The 18,851-nt window shown below is 44.4% G+C and overlaps 1 protein-coding gene across 6 annotated transcripts in view; it reads left to right on the forward strand.

The window, feature by feature from the left end:
- LOC135099942 (CD151 antigen-like) overlaps positions 1-18,851 on the forward strand; it is a 203,833-nt gene that overhangs the window by 58,902 nt on the left and 126,080 nt on the right. Inside the window, exons 3-4 of one of the 6 annotated variants that reach the window (XM_064002673.1) lie at positions 1,995-2,058; positions 3,421-3,511. The exons of 3 other annotated variants lie outside the window; for them this stretch is intronic. The gene's annotated coding sequence lies outside the window, so the exon portion shown is untranslated. The remainder of the gene's footprint in view (positions 1-1,994; positions 2,059-3,420; positions 3,512-18,851) is intronic. 2 more of the 6 variants (XM_064002674.1, XM_064002671.1) reach the window with 2 other exon arrangements.

Genomic DNA, 18,851 nt, shown 5'->3' on the forward strand with positions numbered 1-18,851 from the left:
TCTCATGCACCACTCGCCTGCCTCCCACGTCACCCCTCTTCCTAGTCCCATCCCGCTCCCAGCGCTTCTCTCCGGCCTCTCTTAGCGCGACTCTCACACTCCTCCCTTCCCTCTAGACTCCCTCTTCCCAACAATTATACTCTTGTAGACAGAAATGACGTAACTTGAACTGCACGCTTTGAGACTGAGACAGGACTACGTCATTTTACAGCTTCTCGGGTCACCGCGAGAAGGGGAGCAAGGCAACGGAAATACTGGCGTTTGTTTGGTGGTGTTCTGCCGCAAGGGACGAATCGTGAGAAATTAGTGTAATGGAAGTATGACCTTTTCCTGCTGATGTGTTTTGTTGATGCTCTGTTCCATCTCCCTTGCTGAATGTATGATCTTTTCTTATTTTTCTTCCTCTCCTTCCTTCTTCTCCCGCTTTTTCAGTTCCTTTCTCTCCTCGCTGTCCTCCTCTCTCTCTCTCTCTCTCTCTCTCTCTCTCTCTCTCTCTCTCATCCTCATTCTCCTTGTTTTTCCGTGTTATTGTTTTATTTACTTCGTCCGTCTTGTTCTCCTGGTGAAGGATGGTGTGGAAAACTACAGAAGATATATTACTTTGTTTTGAATCCCTGTTACTTCGTTAATTTGTAAACCGTAATGGATTTTTGTGGTAAGTGATTGGCATCTGGTAATTTCCAGCCGCCGAATTTGTTAGGATTGATATTAATTGCCTATAATTTGACACGTAATTATAAAATTCTCCACGCTTAAAGGAAAAAAAATGCATATATATATATATATATATATATATATATATATATATATATATATATATATATATATATATATATATATATATATATATATATATATTTTTATTTATTTTTTTTTTCGCTTCAGTGGTTGCACGCGTGTAGCCGAAAGAAGGTGTCGTACTTTGGGATGCCAGTGGTAGAATAAATTCGCTGCCTTGGTAAAGGAAGTGGTCAGTGTTATGTTCGTGCTGCGCGGGCCGGAATGGGCGTCCAGGGTGCACAGGGCGAGAGGCTGCAACACTAAGGAGTCCCCGGGGCGAGTTTTAGCTGGTACCTTCTCGACGAACCAGTTTGTCTTGATAGACACCTGCAAAACTACTGTCCATGTGTGTGTGTGTGTGTGTGTGTGTGTGTGTGTGTGCGCGTGTGCAAGAGATAGATAGGTAGATAGATAGATAGGTAGATAGATAGATAGATAGATAGATAGATAGATAGATAGATAGATAGATAGATAGATAGATAGATAGAGAGAGAGAGAGAGAGAGAGAGAGAGAGAGAGAGAGAGAGAGAGAGAGAGAGAGAGAGAGAGAGAGAGAGAGAGAGAGAGAGAGAGAGAGAGAGAGAGAGAGTTCACTAAACAATTCAGTGCAAGTATTTCCGCGGGTGCAATCGCACTTTCATTCCTTCACGGTTCCTCTGGTGTGCCCCAACTCCTTGACATTTAAAAATTTGCGATACACGTGATTTACAAAATGCACTGAGCTTCCAGTTGTAGTCACAGCTGAATGACGATCCCATACTGCATAACATCTTTGATTTTTAAGCAAGTTTGGTTTGCTGTAAGTGCTTCGTGTATTGTGACAACACACACCTCACTCTGTGACAGTCTCTCCTTTCTTGCCCATGACAGACATACTCGATGGTCCAGCTCTAGAATACAGACTGCTCATTATTTTAAAAGATTAGATAAGTGACTGTTCGTTCCATGGTAAGACAAAATGAGCATACGTTAAGATAAGTCAGTTATATAAAGTAAATCATAAAAATGATATAGCTCCTGTTCCTCATTCATCTTTCCCTCGCACATCTCAGTACACACGTTATTATTGATTTATTGTCTCTAAAGCTCAGATACATGGATGAGATATAAGTATGCAAGTGTTTACCTGCACTATATTGAACTGTTTGGAGAGTGCAAACTGGTGGCAGTCACATTTACCTCAGTTGATTTTCGCGTTTTCCTGTCCTGTGCAGCAGTAGCCGACGGCAGCGTTTAACCACGACGAGTTGGAACAAGCTGTCGGTCTGCAGGTGACAGGTGACTGGGAGGAAGAAGGCATGGGGATGGGGAGGCATGACCAAACTTCAGGGTTTTAAGTATTTCAGCATTTTTTCCATATTCATTTCATTTCATGTTGTCAGGGCTGTATGTGTGCATTGTGCTTTAAATTCCTTCATTCTCTGTGTTTTCCTTGTTCTTTTCTGATACTATTATGACACCTATCGCAAATAGGATTGAACTGCAGCAAATCTAAGCACTTTTGCCATATTTCATTGCCTCCATATCACGTTGTTTATGGAGCCAAGGATTAACTTAGGCAGCTCTTCCTCTTATCTCAGGGTACTGGCGATTCATTTACGAGACTTAGTGGTGCCTCGTGAATTCAACCACTCGGGTAAGGTATTGCGTGATCCACTGGTGCTGCATTTACGGTTGATTACATCGCTATTACCACGGTGTCCCGTGACCGTGGCCCGGCAGCGGAGGCAGTAGGGGGAAGGTAGGAAAGACGGGGGAAGCGAAAAGGAGGGAGGGAATAGATGGGGGGAAGAGAAAGGAAGAGAAGTGAGAAGGGCAGCCGGACGGTGGGTCTGCCTGACGCGGGAAGTGAGGGTAATGGACCCTTCCTCTTCCTTATCATCTCCCAGCCACCCACACCATCCACACAACACCAACCACACTCCACTCTCCATCCACCGTGCCTTCTAGCCACTGTATCCTCCGTCTATTACCACCAAGGGTCTCACAATTACTGCTTGCTTGCTTCATCTTCCACAGCGCTCTTCTTAGCCTCGACACCACCCTCACCATCACTCCACCAGGGTCCCACGCACGCCATATCCACACCCCTGTCGTACTCCACATCCCCATCAGGCTAAGTACCTATGCCTTAACCTGCACTTCCCCATCTCTCATACCATTCGTTGCATCCTGACCTTACACACACACACACACGCACACGCACACGCACACACACACACACACACACACACACACACACACACACACACACACACACACACACACACACACACACTTCTGTCACACTCATAATTTGTAATCACATAATTCACACCTCTTGCTCTCACTGATTCACTAACACACCTCACTACCTGACCGCGCACCCACGCATGGTAAATCTCATCCACCTCACCCTCAGCGCTCAGTTACATCGTTCACCTTCTCTAAAGTTGCAATTCAGTCCTGTCCCTTGCACCTATCTGTGTAACATCCACTTGTTTACAATCCAGCGGACACTGCACTCGCCGAGCGTCACTCAACCAGCCTGTCCATGCCTACCAAAGAGCACCACCAGTGCACCGTACGCCAGGTGAAGAGACTTTGAAGGCCTACCGCTACTCCACCTTTAATGGCGTGTCCTTTGCTTTCCCTACACAGTTCTCTTTACGCTCGGTGCCGCATCAGTGGTCACGTTCCTCACCCAAGCCCTCACTGGTCCAATCCACACGCCGCACCACGAGCCACCACGGTACGTTAGCCCATTAAAGCCTGTTCCCACGACAAAGACTGGGTTGTTAGTAAAGTGACACCTCGATTCTGGCCGTCAGCTTGTCAACTAAGTCCCTTCCTGCAGCCCGTATATATATGCTAATGGTGGGCGGCTTGTGACTGGCTTATGACTGCTTTCACACGCACTGCCTCGCTCGCCTCATGATGCTCTTCGCAGTGTTACTACAATCTCGTGGATTTCCTCCTATCTTTTTTTTTTTTCGTATTTCGAAAGTATACGCGCTCAGGTAATGCACTCCTTTTTTTTGTGTGTGTGTAATAAACTTAATGGTCACGCGCGTGCTTATGAAAGTAACTTGACATTTTCGCCACGGATAATTTTTTTGATGCGTGTGTGTAGTTTCCCGCATGGCCTTTGTTCATTCCACCTGCTTTTGAAGCCTGTGGTCCAGATGCTTGTCTGCCACGCATCCTCTTCCTTCTGGCACCCTTACCGCCAGACGATGATAGTCCCTGGCACTGACTGCATTACCCCGTCATCTTCACCTCCATAACAACAACGGCTCCGAGACACAAACACTTCAGCACCCGACAAACACTTTCGCTGCCAATAACACATTTTGATGCCAATAATCAATGGCGTGTGACAGCAACAACAGCAACACTATGGCATCGGTAACGCCCCTCACTGAGCCCACCACCATGTAATTCTTCGGTTTTGCTGCCACCATCACTCCTGAAAACACACTGATGGCACTCACCTTCTCTTAACATCAACATCTCCCCTCCCGATTCCCGCACCAAGCAGCGAACACCGTATGATATCAAAACGCTGCTATTCAAGTGCTCTCTTTCACAGTATTACAACACAGGTCATTGTGATGCACAGCGTATTAACAATCAGTGCTTGCTTCAACATTTGCACTAATTGGGGAAAAAGGTATGAAAGGCTTTAAAACACATTTACCCGTGCATATTACAGCTTGTCGCTCGCGCTGTGATGTTGCCCCACTTTCGCAGGTCACGTAGCGGCTGTGGATTTGCATCACTCACTTTCTGCTTCCGCCACAAAGTACAGAGGTGGGGTTTCAGGTTCGAGATGGACAAGAGACGGCGCAGTGAAACTATCAGCACGACACGCAGGCATTCGTCACCGGCACAGAGCTGGTGTGCCCTGACACATATTCACACACAAGTTACTGCATCGAGGCTCTGGCGCGGTGTAGCTTGCTCTTCTGTACCAGGGATGCGTCGGGTTGGTCGCAAGTCGCCGGTGAAAGGGGTCATCATTATTTTGCAATGTCATAATTAATTCCCGGGCAAGGAGCCAACAAGCACTCAGGACTTAACCTTGAGGCATTAATCAAGCAAATGGTGGTCTGCTATAAAGGCAGTTAATTTGAGAGCATCGACCTAATGTATCTTCCAATTAGCAGCGGCTTATAGTGCCGGGAAAATATTTAATCCATTGCTGCCGCTCTCGCTCCTGGCTGCTAAGAGTGTACGGGCAAACTTGATGCAGCAGCTCTAGTTTCCTTTTTTTCCGCCTCAGGAACACACTGAGAGTTAACAGGACTTAATGAACGGCTGAGGTAACCTGCTTCGTGCTCAGGCGGGTGGGCGGCGAATGGAGGGTGGGCCGAGGTGAGACAAGGGGGCGGCCATCACGTTGCTTTGCCGTCTGAATTACCTTCATTAAGTCGGCAGTGCGAGGACGAGGAGAGGAGTCGTGCTACAGTGAGTCCAGAGGCTGACGTCACGCAAAACAATTATAGTTTTATAGTTTATAGAGCCCCGCAGTCGTGGAAATCATGCCATTTAGAGTCATGTATAAAATTCCCTGCTTTTAATTACAGGGCAAAGTTACTTATATTGGAATGAAACTGCTGTAATGAACGGCTGTTGCGTGCGCTTTCCACCACGATGGGATGAAGCTGCAGATGGGATAGTGAATTGTAGCACAGAGGGGGAGCTATAAACCGTGCTCAGCTCCTCATCTCCTGGGTCCCCCTTCCCCACCTCTTTGCCCACTTCCCCACCCTCCTTAGCCCCCTCCTCCACCTTCTTGCTCCCCCTACCCCCATCTCCCTAACCCGTTTCCCTACCCCAAGCCCCACCCAGGGTACACACCAACACCTGGACGGCGCAGAGTAGCGGGAGCCTGGGAAGGTAAACACGGGAGATTGAAGGATGTTTAACACGGTCCATTATCGCACCACGGCTGAGTCTTTGCCAGTGGGAGTACAGAACAATGGTGCGGTCCCTTAGGTCCGTGACCACACACACACACACACACACACACACACACAGCACGCACACACACACACACACACACACACACACACACACACGAGCTTGGGATGTTATCTGTTCGTGATGATCATGATCCGTTGGTAAGAATTTGCTTTCCGTGAGAGAGAGAGAGAGAGGAGAGAGAGAGAGAGGAGAGAGAGAGAGAGAGAGAGAGAGAGAGAGAGAGGAGAGAGAGAGAGAGAGAGAGAGAGAGAGAGAGGAGAGAGAGAGAGAGAGAGAAGAGATTATATTATCATCCATTATGACAGGGTGGCCAGCTCCTAAGTGGGCGGGAGAAGGAGAAAGAAGAGGGGAGGCTGTGAGGGAATAAGTGTTGAGTGATGCTCCTAATAGAAGAGCAACGAGACGAGGACCCTGTGAGAGGTGGAGGAGCAGCGAGACGTGGCGAAAGATGAAAGGAAAGGGCCTTGAGAAATTAAGTAAGATAGAGATAGGAGGAGGAGGAGGAGAGGGGGGAGGAGAAGAAGAAGGAGGATGAGGAATAAATAAGAAAATATCGAAAGAACAGATACCATGCGGAGGAGAAAAGGAACTGGAGGAAGTGAAGAAGTAAATCAAGCCTTACAAAGGAGACTAAAAGGGTAAGTGGGAAGTCGATATGAAGAATGTTACAGTCCAGACATAATGCAATACTAACAAGGAAAAGGAAACGAAGTTAAATGGGAAGTAATTCGATGAATCGCCTTTAACGTTTCCTAAAAGGTTGCTTCCTTTGCAGCATTATAAGGTTACGTTCTTCATTCAAGCATCTTATCATTGAATTTTCCGGAGTCTTACCAGAAAAAAGAGAAGATAAATTTTCTGAAGGGGGTATTTAAACTTGTGCGGAATCTATTTACTTCCCTTCATGCCTAATTTTAGTCATGTTTTCTTATAGTTTTACTTATTTTTTATTCAATACTTAATGTCACTATCATTTTGCTCCTTTACTTTCCTTCCTGTTTTTGAGTGGTGTAAGCTCTGTTCATTACTTGTGTTCGCTCATCTCGTCGTTCTTTCATCTCGTTGGCCTCTTTATCTCCCTCGCTCTCCTGCACGTAATGAAGGCGGCGCGACCCTCCTCATGTTTACCTTCACCCAGAGTCTAAGCATCATTTTATTTTCTCCTTCAACTGGTGTATTTTTAGACGAGCATCTTCTTCAGCACGCTCGTCTCCTTTCCTCTCCCTCCTTGTTTGGTGTTCGTGTTCGTGTTCGTGTGTGTGTGTGTGTTGTGTGTGTGTGTGTGTGTGTGTGTGTGTGTATGTGTGGGTGTGTGGGTGTGGGTGTATGGTGTGAGCGAGCGTGTAGGCTTGTGTATATTTAGTTAATATCAAAAACAGTATCCAGTCGTGATTACTTTTAATGAAGTTCACGGATTTTTTTAATTTTTTTATATACATGAGTTTACTGAGCGCTTCGAAAAAAAGATAAAAAAAAAGAAAGCAATGCGGATTATTTATAGAACTGCTGGCTGTTGTTTCTAAGGTAAGCAATATGTATTAGGCTATTTATCAAGTCTATATACCACTCCCCTCCCCAAATCCCGCCCTTCCCTCCCTCCAGCTCGATACCTTGTGTTATTAGTTTGAGTCTCTCTTTTGAAAATACAGAACCGAGGACTCATTGCGCATAAACTCATGACATATTAAAGGAAAATATTTATTAATATTTAAGAACTCAAATATAAGCTGGAGAACTCTGTATCCTTCCCTCGTGTCCCTGCCAGTTTATCTTTACAAATTGAAATTTGAAGGGCGAATACACTTAAAATTCCTAAGTGTCTGAAGGTTGATTTTAAGTTCTAAATACAAGGGCTTTCTTACAACTTCCTGGATCAAAGTATCAAGTCCTCAAGTAAACCTGTTCCTTTCTATCAGCAGTCACCTTTCACCTTTTTTTTTTAATAATAGCTATTTTTTTATTACCCAAGAATTTATGTTTTTAAAGAGTGGGTTGCTCAATAAAGCCTCAGTTTTCTTATTACGTAATGTTTATATGATATTCTACACAACTTCGACTAGTTATATATAGGGATTGGCTCAATAATAGAGCCTCAATTTTCCTGTATATGGTATTCCTATAATATCCCATACAACTTCGATTAGCCTCGCGCCGCCTCTCACAACAACACGTGCTCAATGTCTTGGTGTCCTTGAGGCGATCAATGGAGGATTTAGTGATTCAAGATAATTTCGGGTGACTGGCATCCATGTTCGAGCTACACAAGCCTCCCGAAGCTGCTCGTTACCTGCTGGCGGGGATCTGTTACAAGGGCGGCGCCGCGGCACTATGCAAAGCGGGTGCTGACAACAATACACAAGACGATAACTGTATTCCATTCTCTACATCTATGCCTGGAAGTTAAATTTAGCGTCCCTGCTCGTGGAGGCGTAACGATACCGCTCTCCTTGTCGACGCCATCATCATCACTATCACTATCGTTGTTACAGATTATTATGGTTTTCGTCTTTCAGCAGGTATATGTACTGTCCATGCTGTCTTTCTGGTCGTCTCCATCATCATTGCAGGTTTTGAGGTTTCTCTTCCTTCTTCAGCTGTATAATCAGAGCTGTCCAGGAGGAAACTGGTACAAATAATGTTAAATGTATTAGAATCTCTCGACTGAGCGGTACAAGCACGATATGAAATTACAATGAAAACCAATCTCGAGAATCATAATCGAACCAGACCCGATGGATGCTCTTCTGACCTCTAGGTTCAGTGACCTGGCGAAGGTGTATTGTACGAGTGTGCCGCCCTCCACACCCTCTCCCGCCCCTCCAACACCCTCGCCCGCCCCTCCCTCTCCTCCTGCCTCCACCCGCTGATCCGTGTCTCCTTCCCAAGATTCACTATTCATGCGAAACTTCTGAGTATTTCTTTTTCCGGTGTATTGAGCTTCCCTTCCCTTGCTCGTCTTCTTCATTGTGCGTATAAGATTGTCTGTAATGCGCGTGTATTTGACTGTTGAAATAACGTGGATGTATTGTGTAATAAGAAAATGACAACATACGTAAGGAGGTTACTGCGTGTAAGTGCATTGCGAAAAGACTATCTGTAATTTAGTGTTATACAATAGACAGTAACGTAACGATAAGTAGTTAATGATAACCCACTTTAAAGGAATTATGGCGTATTGTTTTCTTGCGTTTAACTTTACGCCTCATTCAATTACAAGTCCGATATTTAGTGAAATTCGATTATGTTCCGAGGTTCATCGTGAGGTAGACGACGATAATAAAAAAAAAAAAAAAGCAGAGGGAAGGGAAGAGCGTGAGAGTGCATGGAGAAGGGAAGAGAAGGAGAGGACCAGGAAGGAATGGAAAGATATTAGAGGGGAGAGCGAGGAGGGAAATCTTCGAGGTTGATCGTGAGGCAGACCATGCAAGCAAAGAAGAAAGGGAAGGGAAGAACGTGAGGATGCATGGAGAAAGGAACAGAAGGAGAGAGAGAGAAGGAAGGAATAGGAACAGATTAGAGGGGAGAGCAGAGAGGGAAATCATGGACCGGAAACCAACATCCTGGTATTGTCTTCGAGAACAGATAGTGCCAAGGTAAGGTGAGGCAAGGTGGAGTGTCTTTTTTTTGTATTATTTATTTATTTGTTTTTTATTTTTAGCGAGGGTGTATACGAAGGTGAGCGTCCAGGTGACAGTCACGTGTGTGTGTGTGTGTGTGTGTGTGTGTGTGTGTGTGGGAGTGAGTGAGTGAATGTAAGTGAGGCTGGATTGTATGTTTGCTTTGCACTTCAGTAGTGAAAGAGTGTCTATCGAGGCGAGAACAACACGACCACGAGCAGAAACTATCCCTGTGCATCTCTCTCTCTCTCTCTCTCTCTCTCTCTCTCTCTCTCTCTCTCTCTCTCTCTCTCTCTCTCTCTCTCTCTCTCTCTCTCTCTCTCTCTCTCTCTCTCTCTCCCTCCCTCTCTCTCTCTCTCTCCCTCTCTCTCTCTCTCTCTCTCTCTCTCTCTCTCTCTCTCTCTCTCTCTCTCCATCCGTGGGGAAATGAAGAGTATTATTTCTCCTGTGCGGTGTCATGAAGCGCGTAGCCTCGTCACGAATCATTACAAAGGTTTCATATTGCAAGGGCGCGCAAATCAACTGATGGCACGGAGTTATTGCTCAAGCTGATCCCCATAATGCTCAAATGCTTGTTACGGAAATGACTGTGAATTATTACGGTAACATAGCATAGTACATCTGCCGGCAATAATATATGTAACATGGCGTTAGAATTAATGGCGGAAATGGTGAAAATTAATGGTAACAGGATAGAATTCGTGCCAAGAGGTAACATTCGATAACTTAGTGTATTTGTACCTTTTTTCTAGGGACTGGCACTTCATTGGGTATTTCTTTTCGTTCTTTTTGTTGCCTTATCCCAGTGTGCCTCTTACATAAAAAAAAAAAAAAACGTTTATAGTGCCAAGAATTATTGCTGTAACATATTGCTGTACGTAGTGCTGCCAAATATGATACGGAACTAAACACAGCACAGCTCGGCATAGCACGCGAGTCAAAAGCACTAGAGTGTCGTGTGAGTGTGAATGAAGAAAATGGAATATGCATGAAGAAAACAAGATATGTACGAATGTTCTATACTATTTCCCTTTTTTTTCTTTTTTTTTTTCATCTTGTCATTTTCGTTCCGCATCGTTAAGGTTTTTCCTATATTGCTTGGCGTCCGCTTGCAGTGTGAATGAAGAACATGGGTTGTGCATGAAGAAAAAATATATATGAATTCTTGATTTTTTTTTGTATGTTTTCCTCGTTTTCTTTTCCCTCCCCATCGTTAAAGTTTTCCTTGTGCTTGGCTTCCGCTTGGAGTGTGAATAAAGAAAATGGACAAGTATTTTTTTTATATTTCTTTTTCTGTCAGTTGTTCGTCGTTTTTTCCTTCTCCATCGTTGTCATTCTCCTCTGAGCGTTGTGTCTTCTTTCCTCTGCCCTCCCCAGCATCCTTCTCAGTCAGCGCGGCGATCCTCGGGCGGCGCGGTGCTTTGTTCCTGTCAATGCATCTGTGAAGGGATGACGCCCTGCATACCTCAACGGCCCAGGAGGAGGAGGAGGAGGAGGAGGAGGAGGAGGAGGAGGAGATGGTGTAGGAAAGACGAGAACCGGTCTGCAAGGGACAGAAAGTTGAAGGAAACACTGCCGTCTCTCTTTCTGCATGAACACAGACGAAGGAGGGAAAAAAAAAAAGAAAAGTACTGCTTTTTCTCTGACCTCCGAGATTGCCGTGGTGATAGAAGGATGTGCGATCTTGTTGATTAAAAACGTCATTATTCTCGAATGCGGCTCTTGTGTTGATGATTAGCTCGTGTTTTCATTGCTGCAAGTGTCGTTTTAATTTCTTCTGCTTTTTTTTTTTTTTTTGAGGTTTTCTTATTGTATGGGTCATAATGGTGACGTGGTAATTGCTGATACTGTCTGGCGTCATGGTGGGATGTACTCTCGTATCTGTTGTTGTCGTCAGATCTGTCTCGTCTGGCTGAGGAGGGCGTTGTAAATGTCCCCTTTTTTATGTCTCTCTGTCCTGGCGACCGCGGCACGCACGACTGTAGAGGAAATTAGATTGGGCAGGAAACCGTGAGCGTCAAGCGAGGAACCCCAAGCCTTGGTGTGGTGGGAGTAGAGCGTGAATGACCGCCTCGAAAAGATTTGCTTGTGGGTTTTGTTAACAAGTTGATTATTTAGCCTCGCGTGTCTTTACACATATCTTCATCCCTCAGGTGGGGAATGTAAGCTTCAAGCAGTTTAACTTGCCTTTGTTATAATTTAAAAATAACAGAGTAAAGCAAAGTCAGAGCCTGGTAATGAGGAAAACAGACTCTCCCTCCTCCTCCTCTCACTGTCCTCCAGTCCCTCCTCCTGTCTCATCTCCCTCCGTCCATTAGTCCCTCCTTCCTACCTCCCAGCTTCCTCCCTCCCTTTACTTGCTCATCGTGTTTGCATCTCGAGGGCGCGAGGTTAAGCCGCTCCTGGGAGGTTCACGGATGACCATCCATCTACTGACGGACGCTCGCAGGTAATCAAGGCCTCGCGTCCGCTGGGAGCCTGGGAGAGGAACCGTGACGCAGGGCAAAGCTTTCATCCCGCTTCATCAACACGGCAACGCGATGAGGAACTGAGGAACAGCCGATAGGAGTACTGTAGGACCAGTAAAGACTAAAAAAAATAGAAAAATCTCAGTTTGTTTCTTGATTTTTATCGTAGGGTGAAATCTATCGTCTGGAGCTGAGGAACTAAGGAGCTGCGAAGCAAAGTAAACACTGAAGGCTGAAGCTCCCGTGAAATACCTTTGTTACTCACTCCATTGTTATCTTGAAGTACAAATTTTATCGTCACCTGCCGGCGAGGAATTGCGCGAAACTCGAGGGAGGATTTGAGGAACTGCTAACAAGATTAACTCGAGGCCAGTGAAGACTAAAGCTCCTGGAAAACACCTGAGTTCGCCCCTCCATTGTTATGTCAGGGTTGAAATTTATCGTTTGTTAACTGCGAGGAGTTAAGGGAAATATTAGTTGTTCCATTACGTTACTTAGAGCGGAGGTGTTGATGCAAATGAGAACACCGAGACAAGGCGGCACAACACTCCTGGGAAATGGAAGCTGCTGTGCTGAGAGCTATGGCTGTTCTGTAAATGCCACGGTCACAAGCTTACAGACCCAGGATACTTTGGTAGCGGAGTCAATCCTCTTAGCTCTGCATAATCGCTCTAGTTTTCGAATTCTTGATTTCACCTTTCAGCAACCACGCGTGCTGTATCTGTGCACGCATATAATTCTCTTTTCGTGTATTGGATACTAACACAAACACACCTAGGAAAAATTGCACGTAGGATGAAAAGAGCAACCGTTCAAATACACGATATTAAAGGGGAATGAGAGATGTAGTGTGGAGTATAGTACGGTGAAGGGATAGTCAGTAATACTTAATATGAGCCGGTTGGGAAAAAAAAGGGGGAAGCTGAACTCGTTGAGAAATGGGGAGAAAGATTCATTGTATTTTATATATTTCCAAGGAAACGTGAAACTACGAGAAGGGAATTTCATTAGATGAGAAGACTAAAGAGGAGGAGGAGGAGGAGGAGGAGGAGGAGGAGGAGGAGGAGGAGGAGGAGGAGGAGGACGAGGAGGAAGAGGGGGAAAAGGAAGACGAACCTGGAAGAGCAAGAGAGAGAGAAAAGCAATGAGAAAAGAGACTGAGGAAAAGGCAAAAAAAAAAAAAGGGAACAAAGAAGAATGAGTGGGGGTAAAAAGAAAAGGAAAGAAGGAGGAGGAAGGAGGGAATGAGATGGGTAAAGTCAGCTGAAGGAGCAAGAAGAGCAACATTGGCAGTAATGAAGCGAGGGAAGGACGGACGGACGGACGGCGACAGGACGGAATTGAGGAAGAACTGATAAAGTGTGAGGGCTTCAGGACGCAGTGGTCGAGGGAGATTGCCAAGTGCAGAGGGTGCGAAGGAGGATGATAGTGAAGGAGGGAGGGTGTGGAGACGAGTGGCGGTGAAGAAAAGGATGAGAGAGAGAGGAGAGAGAGAGAGAGAGAGAGAGAGATGAGAGAGAGAGAGAGAGAGAGAGAGAGAGAGAGAGAGAGAGGAGAGAGAGAGCGGTTGCCTAGTCGCTGCTCCCATAGCAACGTCATTTTTCATTTTTCCGCCGAGAGCTCAGCCGCAGTAAGACTGACTCTCTCTCTCTCTCTCTCTCTCTCTCTCTCTCTCTCTCTCTCTCTCTCTCTCTCTCTCTCTCTCTCTCTCTCTCTCTCTCTCTCTCTCTCTCTCTCTCTCTCTCTCTCTCTCTCTCTCTCTCTCTCTCTCTCTCTCTCTCTCTCTCTCTGTTACTACTTTTCGCGTAGAAGGCGAGAGTGAGTTTACTGAGGAAGGAATGAAAGAGCGCAGAGGAAGAGGAGGGCGGAATGCAGTGAAGGGATAGGATATGGAGAGGAGAGAGAGAGAGAGAGAGAGAGAGAGAGAGAGAGAGAGAGGGGGGGGGTTTGGATGTGAGGTTTTGGAAACTGCAAGAGAAGTCGCAGAAATGTTTCGATCAGTGGACGGAGGTGTTGGTGGATGGATGGCCGCGTCTCCTGGCAACACATCGGCGGTGCGGCGGCTGGCGGGAGTGAGAACTTTTAAGAATGGGACAAAGGGAGAAAGTAAAGAGAAGACTGGCGAAAAAAAAAAAAAAAAAAAATTCTTTGACCTATTGGAGATTTTGAAAGGAATACATAAAGTTGTTTTTATATCTAAAATATGTGCAAAAATAAAACAGAACTAATGGAAAGACAAGAGAACAATGAAAAATGTACTGAATTGTATTTTCAGGCTTATTTACAAAGTGACACAAGAATACATTCTTCTACACATCATCAGATATGCATGTAATAAGGAAAACGGTTTAAAAAAAGCTCTGCATTTTCTAGACGATGTATAAAAACGTGGTCTTTTAAATTAGTAAATATACACGAAAAAAAAGACCATAGTGAAAAGGCAAAATTTGTATGTATGGTGATATACGGATAATCTATACAAATAAATTAAATCATTACTTGTATACGGACAGGGGAAGGCAGATGCACCAGACAGGAACCAACAGGAACATGCATCTGTAAACTGACGTGTGACAGACAGGCACAATGACAGCACCACTCTGGCGAAGGGAAGGAAAAAAAAGTAACATGAAAATATAATACAACATAATATACATTAGAAATTCACAGAAATCATTGCATTAATCAGACTTAAGCTAAACACATTAAAGAGAGTAGGTTTATTGGAGGAATTTAAATTCAGCCAAACAAGAAAACTTAAAAAAAAAAAAATGAAGTCTGACACAAAGGAACGTAAGTCGACATGTGAAATGTCGCGTCTTTTTCAATTATTAACACTTTATCTGACTCCGAGCGGCGATGTGCTTCATGTCCCCATCACCCCCGCGTCACTGCCTGAGTTGAGCCCCGTGGCGGGAGGACGAGGAGGAGGAGGGAGGAGGAGGAAGTGTAGGTGAAGATGGAGGTGGAGGTGGAGGTAGAGGAAGAGAAGGGGGAGGCGGAGGTGGCACGTGTAAACCTTTTCCTTTGTTGTTCCGTAAATCTCCGCCCTTCGCAACGCTCTTACCTCCCAGCTCCTCTCCTCCTCCTCCTCCTCCCTCAGTTCCAGCATCTCTCCAAGGCTCATCTGTCCCGTACATCACTCCGTTCCTGCGCAATTCCCCCTAATCTTCTCTAATCGTAGGCGTTTTCCATTCTTTTCCTGGATTCATTTCCGTTTGGAGCTTTATTCTTTTCTGTATTCATTTGCTCTGTTCCCTCACATCTTTCATTCATCTTTCGTATCGCGTATTATATTTTCTTTCCCATTTCTATATTTTAACTTTCATTTCCTCCTTTTTTTTTCTTTTTTCTTGTTGCACAATCTATGTTCTTTCCTTTTAACCACTTTCTATCTTATTCTTTTCATATATCACCTAAATTTTCTTCGTGTATCTCCATTTTATTTGTTATTATTTATTAGTTAATCCCTCTTCTATTTTCCTCACAGTTCACCATCCTCTTTTGCTTTATTCTTATTGTTTCATCGTAACATTTTCTCTTCCCTCTTAGTTATTATTTTATTACCTTTGCTCTATTTCACTCTCATTCCGTATCACATTTTTCTTTTATTTCTCTGTTATTGCTCCATCACTCTGTCTTTCCTTTCCTCCTGCTCATTCTTCAATCTCCCTTCACTGTACTTCATGTTCATTCCTTGTCAACTTTATATTTTCTCCTTTATTGCTCCATCACTCTATGGCCCGTATACTGAAACGCTTTGCTTCTCCCCCTCATGACTGTTTTCAAATGCCAAAGAGATGATTAGTCGAGTTCTCGTGTTGATAATATAGAAACCTTGTTAATATGTTACTAAAACCGTAAAAAAATATCCTTAAAAACACGTGTAACTTCAACTAGAGGCTCTTGAATGTAGAAGCGTTTCAGAATATAGGCCTATTTCTCGTTTCTTCTTATGACTTATCCTTATCTTCCACACCCAACAGCTTAGCACGTCCCCCATCCTCCCCCCATCCTCTTGCATCTCACCTTGCTCTGTCCCACCTGATCCCATCAGATCCTTGACCTCTGATCTTTGTCGCCTCTCCAGTGTTTGTTTTCTTGTCACGATCTCTGTTTTTTTTTATTTTGTTTTGTTTTTATTTTTAGGGGGAGGCGACAATCTGATCCTCTATTCTTTTAGGTAAGGTTTTATTTTTAGATAGATTTTTGTCTTCGTTGTTTTCTTTGGGCTTTTGTTATTTTTTGTCAGTTTTTTATCAAACTTTTTTTTCTTTTCAGGAGGATCTCTTTCTTTAATGAAGTTTGATTTTTTTGGATAGATATTTTGCTTCTGTTGTAGCGTAAGATCTTTTATTTGTGTATGTGTTTTCGATAACTTTCCCTTTACCAGTAGATTAAGTCATTTGGAATATTTCTGTTTTACTTTATATTATTTTGTTTCCTACCCGTGCTTTTCATTTGTCTTCCTTTGATGTCATGAATATTTGCATTTTCATAGTAAGCGCCAATAGCTGTTGATGTACGTTTAAAGTGTGTTGATGAATAGCGGCTGAAATGCAGGTGCCTTTACCTGCAAAGTATGTTGAATATATGTAGTTAAATCTAGTGGAATATGAGCCTTAGAGAAGCTTTGGTGAGAATGAAAAGAGAACGGTGGTACTGGACAATATTACTGGGACAATGATAGCATGTTTGAGTGACGGGCGAGGTTACAATTATAGGTTTAGTGGCTGTGTGAATGAGGGTGCGTGACCTATATGGCGAAATTGTTTTTTTGGTCGTTATAGGTCACTGTTGCATTTCTGGGGCGTTTAGAGGGAAAGTATGGATGTTATAAGGTCGCTATAGTGGCATTGCTTATCTAGGGGATTTAATGGGGAAGATAGCGTTCTTACAGGTGTGTTTCTGTGGTTTAACTCGTGATACCAGTCTTATAATGAGCGACTTGCGTTATATCATACCTAATCAGACAGTACGCACTCAAACAAACCACTTTACACTCGTTTAGACCAAGCCACACCCATCCAAATACATTTCCAACTGCACTTCCACAGTCACCAAGACACCCTCCACAGCCCACCACGCCCACTCACCGCCTTTCCACACACTATTTCTACCCTCACATTCTTTTCATATTTCCCAACTCTTGCACCTGCCCGAGTCACGCCCCTCGCTGACCTTTCCTGCCATGGTGGGGTTTCCATACGTAACGAGTTATCTGGCAGGGTCTGATTCTCTCTTTCCCTCTCTTTCTGTCTGTGTGGTTCTCTTCCTTAGTGTTTGTTTGCATTTGTCGTGTGGGAATAAGGATAGATCTGCTTTGTTTACCCTTTCGCGTGTGTTGATGTTTGCAGATACATGGGTGGATGCTCTCTGTAAGCTAGTGAAAACACACACACACACACACACACACACACACACACACACACACACACACACACACACACACACACACACACACTGCACCTGAGTCTGTAAAAGATTGTACCAAAGCCGCCATTACCGCACGAAGACCTTTGCATCAGGTGTGCGTGCGTGGCTTTTAGCGAGGCTGTCCCGAGGCTGGGTGGTGGTGCTTCGTCCTGGCCCAGAACACCACTACCCGCGCCGGCAGCAGCAGCAGCAGCAGCAGCAGCAGCAGCAGCGAGCCCATCGGAAGGCGTCAGGTGCTCGTGCGCGTGGCGGCCGTTTCTCAGATGCTGGAAGGAGCCACGGGAGAAGATTCCGAGTGTGGTTGCGTGCCTGGTGGGAGTTTTGTGGGGCGCGAAGGTGTAGTTCGGTGTGCCTGTTTACGTTTATGTGTGGCTGTTGTTTGTGTGTGTGTGTGTGTGTGTGTGTGTGTGTGTGTGTGTGTGTGTGTGTGTGTGTGTGTGTGTGTGTGTGTTTTTTCGCGTTTTTTTTTGTTTTTCGTGTGTTTTGTGGATTTTGTGTTATACTTTTTTTTTGTATCTTTGTGTGTTCTGTTCTGTGTTTTATTTATTTTTTGTGCTATTTTTTTCTATTGTAGTTTTATGGCTACGTATTTTGCTCTTCGGGTCTTTACTTTCCCTCTGTGTGTGTGTGTGTGTGTGTGTGTGTGTGTGTGTGTGTGTGTGTGTGTGTGAGTGTGAGTGATCATGTACACTAAATTTATGTACGCAAATTTGTGAGTGCATTCATCTTTAGTTCCGCGCGGGTGTGTTTGCTGTGTTTGTTCATGATTGTTTATATTTGGTCAGTTTGTGGGCATACATAAATATATGGCTGTGTATGTATGTATCTATGTATATATCTATGTATGTATGGTATTCCCTTTAAGCTCGGGTGTGGCTCTTGCAAATTTCCCACACACACATCACTCACTTGAGGTAAAAGTGTAGCGATGCATCACGTGCCAGCGCAACCTCGTTCATTCCGTGCCAAACAGCGGGAGCAGCTCGGGAGGTGCAAATAACACCCGCCGTAAAACAGAAAAAACATATATATACAAACGTGCGGACGCTAAAAAGGAAATAGGAACAGTAGCTACATAAAATATACAACAAAAAATACATACAGAATCCACAGTTACAAATGAACAAGCGCTAACAAAAAGGAAACAAAAAATAAATAAATAGATAAAACGAAATGAAAGAATATAATACTACATGAACAGTACCTAACGTAAAATATGGAAATTAATAAACAAAGCGTGATCCTCATCATCCACAGCAATTGCATGAAATGAAAACACCAAACCAGCACACTCGAAAGGCAATAAATATCAAACGCCAGCGAGATAATAGAGATATCCTGCGTATACATCTATTTATTTTTTTGCCTCTCATTCTTCCTCGTATTCTGGGGATATGAAAACAAAGCGTATGTATATAGCATGTGGAATCCTCGTAACTTTGCATTCACGATCTCTTTGCGGGGCGGTTCTTCCTCCTCCTCGGCTGGCTAAGGGGTGCTGGGTAACGCTTCGGGGCCTTTGCGAGGGAAATAATACGTATGAAAAACTGGTGATTGTGGGGAAGTGTTGAGAGTTGAAGAG

The sequence above is a fragment of the Scylla paramamosain genome, chromosome 4 (assembly GCF_035594125.1).
Source record: "Scylla paramamosain isolate STU-SP2022 chromosome 4, ASM3559412v1, whole genome shotgun sequence".
NCBI lineage: Eukaryota > Metazoa > Arthropoda > Malacostraca > Decapoda > Portunidae > Scylla > Scylla paramamosain.